The sequence below is a fragment of the Dipodomys spectabilis genome, unplaced genomic scaffold, assembly GCF_019054845.1.
Source record: "Dipodomys spectabilis isolate Male_0828 unplaced genomic scaffold, ASM1905484v1 ptg000473l, whole genome shotgun sequence".
Taxonomy (NCBI): Eukaryota; Metazoa; Chordata; class Mammalia; order Rodentia; family Heteromyidae; genus Dipodomys; species Dipodomys spectabilis.
The window spans coordinates 78,776-88,361 of record NW_024871150.1 but is presented as its reverse complement, the minus strand read 5'-3'; positions in this window follow the sequence as shown (position 1 = coordinate 88,361).

Below are 9,586 nucleotides of genomic sequence, written 5' to 3'. Positions count from 1 at the left end.
CTCTTTAACTATTGATGAGGCTTGAGAACAGAACCCAGGCCAAAAGTTTAGTGGACTTCCTTCTCAATCTATACCTGGGTGCATTGTATTATTTCCACCATCCTGCACTATTTACAGGTTAAGATTGGAAGGGCTGCAGAATACAGGCCGGCCAAGGTAGGAATCTAGACAAGTTGGTGTGCAACTCTTATGCCGTCAGTAATGAGAAGGTTAAAAAGACAGATCAGGTGCTTGTTGTTGTGGAAAAGGAACCCCTATCCTAAAATTAACCAGTCTAACAAAAACAATACCCCAAATTGAACACAATTTCCCACAACAAAAATAAGTATATACATTAACATACAGAACTTAGTACAATCTGCTCTTTTTTCTAATATCAGCTTCATCTGATTATCTTATGATGTGACAGAATAGTTTCTTCATTAAACTTATTATATATTTAAAACGACCTAGAAAATTCTTTCTCACTTATTAAGTGCAAACAAATGGCAAATTGCCTCATTTCTTATATATTTGACTACCACTATAAATTCATCTTGTGATTATTATTAATAGTAATATATTCTGATTTATTACTTTACTTTGTAACAGTTTTTAAACTTTTCACTTCTCTGCTGAAGTTGAAGTATATAAATAGTATCATCAAATTATATTACTTGGGTACTTAGGGCAGTTTTCTAAAAAGTTTTTAACCAATGGCTTCTAGTAATTCTGTTTTTTTTTTGGGGGGGGTTCTGGTCCTGGAACCTGACCTCTGGGCCTGGGCGCTGTCCCTCAAGGCTAGCTCAAGGCTAGAACTCTACCACTTGAGCCACAGCGCCACTTCCGGCTTTTTTTTTTCTGTTTATGTGATGCTGAGGAATCGAACCCAGGGCCTCAAGCATGCAAAGCAAGCACTCTACCACTGAGCCACCTTCCTAGCTCTCTACAAATTCTTAATTGGTATATTATTTAGTTTACTTTTAATTTCAATTTAATTTTATGGTAAAGGTAATGTACAGAGGGGATACAGTTACTTAAGTAAGGTAATGAGTACATTTATTATGGAAGGAACATTGTTATCTGTTCCATTGATTTTTTTGAACACAAAAAACCTACTGATGTTTTTCCTGTTGTTATTGACCAATGGGTATTTTCTTTCTTTGTTCATGCATTTTTTATTATAAAATTGATATACAGAGGGTTTACAATTCCTTAAGTCAACTAAAGAGTACACTTTATTATCTAAATTTCAAATTTTGAACTTATTTTGTTTTGTTTCTTTAGGGTAATTCTTTTTTCAGAGTTGTAGGATTAGTTAAGTTAGTTTTGCATAATTTTAACACATGTAAATTATTCAGACATATATTTTGCTTTCAAAATAGTTAACATGTGAATATGTAAAAAATTATTTTCTTAAATTTTATATGGTTGGTGAATTTAAATAAATTTATTTTGTTATAGTCCTAAACATATTTGTCCATGTAACAAATACTGATTTTCAAGAAACACATACTTTATTTAAAAAGGATTTATTACCTGGTCACTTTTTAGAAATATTTGTACTTGAATTAAAAAAAAATGTTTGAACTGGGCATAGTAACTTGTGGTTTCCATTTTCTAACAATGGTGAGAAGTGTAAATAGGGTTTGTAATTCGGGAGAGATGGAGAAATTATGAGACCTTATCATAAAATTTCCAGAGTGAAATGATTAGATATATAGCATCCCTAGCAAGATATAGAGCACTTGGTTATCATCTTCTAAATCTTGAGTTAAAACACCAGTAACATCAATCTTTTGTCAAACTAAAAGGACACATGTTTCAAAATGTGTATGATTTAAAACTTGTTTGTAAAATTCTCATGTCTTTTATTTCTTAATTTTCAATTTACTCAATCTATAAGAATCCAAGTATCTTGTGACTATTTTATTTCTACTAAACTTTTAAATAGTATGAGCAATATTATGATTTCATATATTAAAATACTTTTACTATTTGTGATAATTTCCTCTGTTTAATATGATAATAACAATATTCCAAATGTGTGTATGTGGTATGTGTGTGTGTGTTTATGTGGGTTTTGTGTGTGTGTGCTTTGTGTTTACTTTGCAATGCTTAGGAGATCACACAATTGCTTCACATATGTTAGGCCAATGTTTTACCACTGAGCTATACTATCTAGTTATAATATAAATTGTATTTTAAATTATGACTTTTAAATTTTCATTCCTAGTGTATTTTTTCAAAACTATATATGATAAAATGTGATCCATCTTCTATCCACGTTAGCAATTGTTATTTTTATTCTTTCTCTTATTTCTTTGGAAATAAATTATATTCCTATTACAATATCTTAACATTGTAACAGCTCTATACAATGCTTTATTTTCTATTTTATTTTTCCCATGTTATCTGACTTTCAGTCCAAACTATCAGGTGGATTAAAAAGAAACTAGATTCAGGACACTTTATTTTTCTCCTTGTCTTCTCTGAAGTCTTTCTGTTTTTTGAAACAATACCAATGACATACAGCTCCTATGTGGTCCACCATTCTTCCTCCTCTCACTCTCTTCTGCAGTACAGCTCAAGTCGTTATCATTCAGCTTTATTATGCTGTAATGTTATCTAAATCTTATCTTATTCCTAAATTAATTTTAGTTACATTGAGCAGTCTCTAAAGACATTTTCTATATATAATATCAGGGGTTTGTATTTTCACAAAGTTTGAAATATGAGTGACTATCAAATATTTAGATATCTCTGTAGAGTATTGGTCCACCTGCTCAATAATCTCGTATGTAAATTCAAGGAATACAGGTCAGTCAGAGCAATCTTGTAAAATGGTGTAGCTTGAGCCTTCATACAAATTTGAATAGTATTACCATGGTTAGTAGTGAAGACAACATGGTTCAACTATAAGAACAGACACATAGAATAAGGTAACAGATTTGTCAAAAATAAATTCTTAGTTTTATGGTCCACAGATTTTGAAAAGGATGCTATAATTTTATGAAATAAAAACAGAATCTTAAATGGTTGTATTGGCACTATTGCCTCGCTAGATTTAAAGAATGATCTTAGACTACTGCCTCAATCCTTTGTTTGTTTGTTTGTATGTCTGTCATGGGGTTTGAACTCTTGGCTTTTGTGCTATCCATGTGCTCTTCAGCTCAAGGTGAGCACTCTACCGCTTGAGCAACAGCAAAACTTCCGGTTTTGTAGTCGTTTATTGGAGATAAGTGTCTCATGGACTTTCCTGCCCGGGCTGGCTTTAAACCACAATCCTCAGATCTCAGCCTCCTGAGTAGCTGGGATTACAGGCATGAGCCACCGGCACCTGGCCTATCTCAAACCTTAAAAAGAATGATTATCAAATTAAATGTGAGATGTAAAAACCTATAAAACATAAATGTAAAAATTCATGACATTGATCAGTAAAGGTTTCTAAAAATTTGACATGGAAAACATTACTGGCTAAAGAAAAGCAAGAACTGGATTATATCAGTGATAACCTTTCAAAATTCAAGGGATACTATAACAGAAATGAAAACATATCTAATAGAGGGCACACATTTGTTACTGCTCTAATGTTAATGCTACAATGATTCTGAAACTTAAGTATTTTTATATCTTCTAATTCTATATAAATTTTTTCCTGAATAGGATATTTCTTTAAATAACATATGTAAATTAATAGTCAATAGGAGGAGCATATGAAATAAGCTCCTCTTTAGTGTCTAAGAAATAATAAAAAGAAAACTCACTAGTATGACCATAATATAAAAAGAGGACCCAAAATATAGTAATGCATTTGTGGAGAAATTGATATACTTCTCATAGAGATCAATTTGTAAAATACTGCAATCATTTTAGCAAACAAGTTTTAAAGTCTTCAAAAGGTGAAAGAGAATTGTATAGGATCCAGGCATTACACTTCTATGAATGTATTAAACAGAAGTAAAAAACTTCTTTGGACAGAGAATGTAGTTAATTGACAATGAACTTGAATAGTATGTGTGAGACCCTGGAAATGGTCCCCAAAAACAAATTTTGAAAAGACACACTATAGAGGATATATGCTGGGCAAATTCCGGTAACTGAATTTTATATCTATTTAAATGTCTGTTCTAAAATTTACAGCATTTCTATTTGAAGAAATGCAAGTTTGTGAAAATTAGGCTTTGAAAACCTATGAAGTTACAATTCACTTCGAAAGCACTAAAATGTATACAATAAAAGGTGATAATATAGAGTTCCAGGAAGATGGCGGAGGAAAAGCTGGAATCTGAAGAAGCTTTTGCATAGAAAGTAGTTTTAGAGTTCCAGTGAACAGTCCTAAGCCAGAGAATCACACCAAGTGTGCAATCACAGGACAGAGAGTTAGGCCAGAGAGGGAAAACCCAGGCAAGGAGACACATCTGAGCACTTGCCAGCAGCGGCGTCGGCGGGGGCAGCGGAGGCGACGGAGACCACAGGGCACCATACATGAGCCACAGAGATCACGAGACAAAGGAGCCAGATGCAGCTGGCGAGCAGACTCTACTCAACACCAGCAAGGACCAATAGGGAACAGACACCTTCATCCTGCAGTTCGCAGACCAGAGACGACCCAGGAACCAAGACTCGGTGTGAGTAGAAGCTTGATGGCCTCGATCCTTCTCAGGGAGCAGAGGAGGGAAGGCCAACCCCCCCTCCCCCAGTCCGGAGATCTCCATCTTGGATACCGACAAAGCTCAATGGAGCTGCTAGCTCCAACTCAGGCCTTGGAATAAAACGAGTCATTTAGCAGGACACAAGAACTTAACGGCAGCTTGACCTACCAGACTCAGCTCCACCCAGGGAAAAGTCACCCAGCTCAGGCACCAGCCCTAGGAGTGGCTTTCTTCACTGGGTAATCAGAGCGAGAGGCTGCCCCTCCCTCTAGCAGCATCAACAATCAATGGAAATTCAGTAAACAGAAACCTTGAGAATGGCTCCAGGCTGGGCTCTGTGAGGTTTTCACAAACTAGACCCAGGGAAAAGCTACTGCTTGTTGAAATGCCTCAACTCTACCCAGAACCTAGCCTCATCACTGCATCCCCCTCTTTTGTGATTCTCAAAGCAGATCAGCCTCAAATTAAACTAACCTGGAAGGAGGATCTCAAAATCCTGGGTAAAGCAGAGCATTTTTCTGCCTGTTCAAACAAACTGACTTAAGAAACCAATTAAGCCACAGGACCACAAGCAGACCAGAGACTCCTACAAGAGGCTGGTTACAGACACAAGGGAGATACAGGATTTTTCCCACCCCTCCCAAAAAAAAATCAAAGAACATTTTTTTTTCTTATTCTTCTTCTTCTACTTCTTCTTTTTCTTTTGGTACCTTATATAAAAGAATTTACTTTTCTTTTCTAAAACTTTTTATAATCTTTAATTTTTGCCTTTTTTGAAAAAAAATTGTTTTCCAGTAACTTTTTTTTCCTCTTATAATTTTTATTTTAGGGATACGTGAATGTGCGTTTTTCTTTCTTTTTTTTTCTTTCTCTTTTTTTTCTTTTTTAATTATCTTTTTGTTTTTTGATTAGCTCTACTGAACTTCTGAACTTTTTTCTTCCTTTCTTATCCTTTTCACCTTTTCCTCTCTTTTGTTCTTCTTTATGTGACTTAACTCAACTCTTGTCCTGCACATCCTCAGATAAACCCGTAATTAATTAGTAGACCCTATACCCCATTGTGTACACACTTAATCCACAAATTTATTACTCAATTCAAAACCTCTGAGAATTAAATTCCTTAATAGGAGTACTACTTCCTTATACCTATATAATATAAGCATTTTTATTTTTAAGTTTTTCACATCTCCTCTATGTCCCTCCTCTTCTCTCAATATTTTCACTTTCTTCTCTAAATAGATTGCTATCGATTCTACATAATATTATTAATTTTTACTTATCTATTTTTTCTGGTCTCTTTTCTTTTCCCATTCCCTTTCTTCTTTTTTTCTCTCTCTCTAATTTCATCCTACCCAACCTATTTCCTGCATTGAAATTAGGACTTAGTTAACTCTCCCTATGCCTCCCCACACCAATCTATTCCTATTTTTTACCCATATCTCTCCCTAACCCTAATAATTTCTGGTTTTCCAAATTCTCTGAGGTTCGAGGCACTTTAATATATAGTTGTTAGATGTTGTATAGATGTATCTGTTGAACAAGATTGTATCTGTAGACTATTGACTGTACAAATTCAGACTTTGGTTGATGGTTGCTTTAAGAGAGTGTTTGAGCACAAATCTGGTGCTATTTACATCTCAAATGGGCAGAGTAAGCCAGAAAAACACAAAAAAATGGCAAATCCGGGTATATCAACTCCCAATCTTGATAATCAGGAGACAGAACAGATAATGAATAATCCAGAGGAGAGTTCCCAAATAGCTCTACAAACACTGCTGACAAACATGATAAATGAAAAGATGGAAAGCATACAAAGGACTCTGTATGAGCGTGATAGGGAGAGAGAGGAGGCAATCCAAAAGTTTATACAGGAATATCATAACTGTGAGGAAGCTACTAAAAAAACTGATACAGGATTTGTGTGAGCAGCTTGAGAATACTCAAAGAGAAAGGCAGGAATGGCGTGAGCAGGCTGAGAACACTCAAAGAGAACTGCAGGAATCCCACGAACAGGAGGAAGCTAATCAAAGAGTAATGCAGGAATCAAAAGAGCAGGAAGAGAATACACAAAGATGACTAAAGGCATTCATGGAATCCATTAACAAAGAGCTGAAGGAAGTCAGGGAGACCACAAAGGGAATGCTGAATGGAACCCAACAGAAGGAATGGGAGTCCAAGTAAACCATAATCAATCAACTAAGTGATTTGAGAATAAACAAAGAACACCAAATTATGAAGTAAAGAAATTCATACAAGAACTAAAACAGAGCTTCAACAAAGAATTTGAAGTCATCAAAGCTGACCAATTAGAAGGAAAAGAGATCAAAAACAATGTAGAAAGTCTTGACAGCAGGTTAGACCATGCAGAAGATCGAATCTCAGGGATTGAAGAGAGCCTAGATATAATAGAGCAAGAACATACAACCATCCAAGACAAGTCCAAGAAATATGATAGATCTATCCAAGACTTAGAAGACACCATCAAAAGGCCTAATCTAAGGATAATGGGTGTAGAGGAGCCCCTAGAAACAGAAGTTAATGGCCTAGGAAATTTGTATAACAGGTCCTAGCAGAGAACTTCCCAAACATGCAAAAAGATAGGCCTATTCAGATACAAGAAGCTTTTAGAACCCCAAATAGACCAGACCAGAATAGGACATCCCACTGTCACATTATAATCCCCACAGGATCAACTCAGACCAAGGGAACGATCCTTAAAGCTGTCAAGGAGAAAAGATTAATCACCTATAAAGGAAAACCAATTAGAATCACCTCAAATTTCTCAGCAGAGACAATCAAAGCAAGAAGAGCCTGGAATGATGTATGCCATGCCCTAAAAACAAACAACTATCAACCAAGAATACTGTACCCAGCTAAACTCTCCTTCATAACTGAAGGCCAAATAAAAACCTTCCATAGCAAAGAAAAATTGAAACAATACATCTCCACCAAACCACTCCTACAAAAGAATCTTAAAGATGTCCTAAACATAGAAAACCAACAAGACTACAATAAAGGTCAAGAAACTGCACCCAAACTGAGAATCCAAGAAACGGAGGAAGAAGCCAGTTTGCGCAGCCACCAAGAAGGTAGATGACATGGCAGGAACTCCCAAATACCTCTCAGTCCTTTCTCTTAACGTTAACGGAATGAACTCTCCAATTAAGCGACATAGACTGTCTAGTTGGATTAAAAAACAAGACCCTTCTATCTGCTGCCTTCAGGAGTCACATCTTGCCCATAAAAACAAACACATTTTCAATGTTAAAGTTGGATGAAAATCTACCAAGCAAACGGCCCCCAAAAACAGGCGGGAGTTGCAATCCTAATACCAGATAAAATAGACTTCAAATTAAAAGTAGTGAGAAAACATAAAGAAGGTTGCCACATACTCATTAAGGGATCGCTCCTTCAGGAGGATATTACAATTCTAAATATTTATTCACCAAACAATGGAGCACCCAAATTTATCCAAGTAACACTACTTTCCCTCAAATCCCATATAACTCCAAAGACATTAATTGTTGCGGATTTTAATACACCACTCTCCCCACTAGATAAATCAACTGGGCAAAAACCCAACAGAGAACCGCAGATCTAAACAGCTGTACAGATCAACTAGACTTAACAGACGTCTACCGAACATTTCACCCAGCAGCATCAGAATACACATTTTCCTCAGCAGCACATGGAACATTTTCTAAAATAGACTACATTTTAGGCCACAAAGCAAACTTGTGTAAATTCAGAAACATTGAAGTTATATCTTGCATTCTCTCTGACCACAAAGGAATAAAATTAGAACTCAACACCAAAAGCCACCCAAGAAAATCTGGTATCACATGGAGGCTTAACAACACACTGCTGAATCACGAGTGGGTCATGGAAGAGATTAGAAAGGAAATTCAAATGTTCATGCTATTCAACAAAAATGAACACACAAATAACCAGCTCCTCTGGGACACAGCAAAGGAAGTACTCAGAGGCAAGTTTATAGCTCTGAACTCCTACATCAACATATTGGAGAGATCTGAAACCAACAATTTAATGACACATCTAAACCTCCTTGAAAAAGAGCAGCAAGATAAACCCCAATCCAATAGCCGGAAAGAAATAATTAAAATTAAATCAGATTTAAAGGAATTAGAATCCAAAAAAACTATAGAAAGAATCAACAAAACAAAGAGTTGGTTCTTCGAAAAAATTAACCAAATTGACAGACCATTAGCAAATCTTATCAGAAAAAGAAGAGAACACACTCAAATTAATTAACTCAGAGATGAGAATGGAAACATCACCACGGAAAAAAAAAAGATTCAGAACATTATAAGGGAATACTTCGCAAAACTTTATGCTAATAAGTTTGAGAACATGACAGAAATGGACCTTTTCCTGGCAAATATTGACCTGCCAATTCTAAACCAAGATGAATTAATCCATCTTAACAGGCCCATATTAAGCATTGAAATAGAAACAGCAATAAGAGATCTCCCAGCTAAGAAAAGTCCAGGACCAGATGGTTTTACAGTGGAATTTTACAAGGCCTTCAAAGCAGAGCTCACACCAATTCTCCTCCAACTCTTCAATGAAATTGAAAAAGAAAGTTCACTCCCGAACACATTCTATGAAGCCATCATAACCCTCATCCCAAAACCAGGAAGGTACTCAACAAAGAAAGAGAACTATAGACACATTTCTTTGATGAACATTGATGCAAAACTTCTCAACAAAATTTTGGCCAATAGACTTCAACAATTCATCCAAAAAATAATACACCACGATCAAATAGGATTCATTTCAGGGATGCAAAGCTGGTTCAATATACGCAAATCAATTAATATTATACATCACATCAACAGGAGCAAGAATAAGAACCACACGGTTATCTCAATAGATGCAGAAAAAGCATTCGACAAGATCCAACACCCCTTTAAGATGAAGGTTTTAGAAAA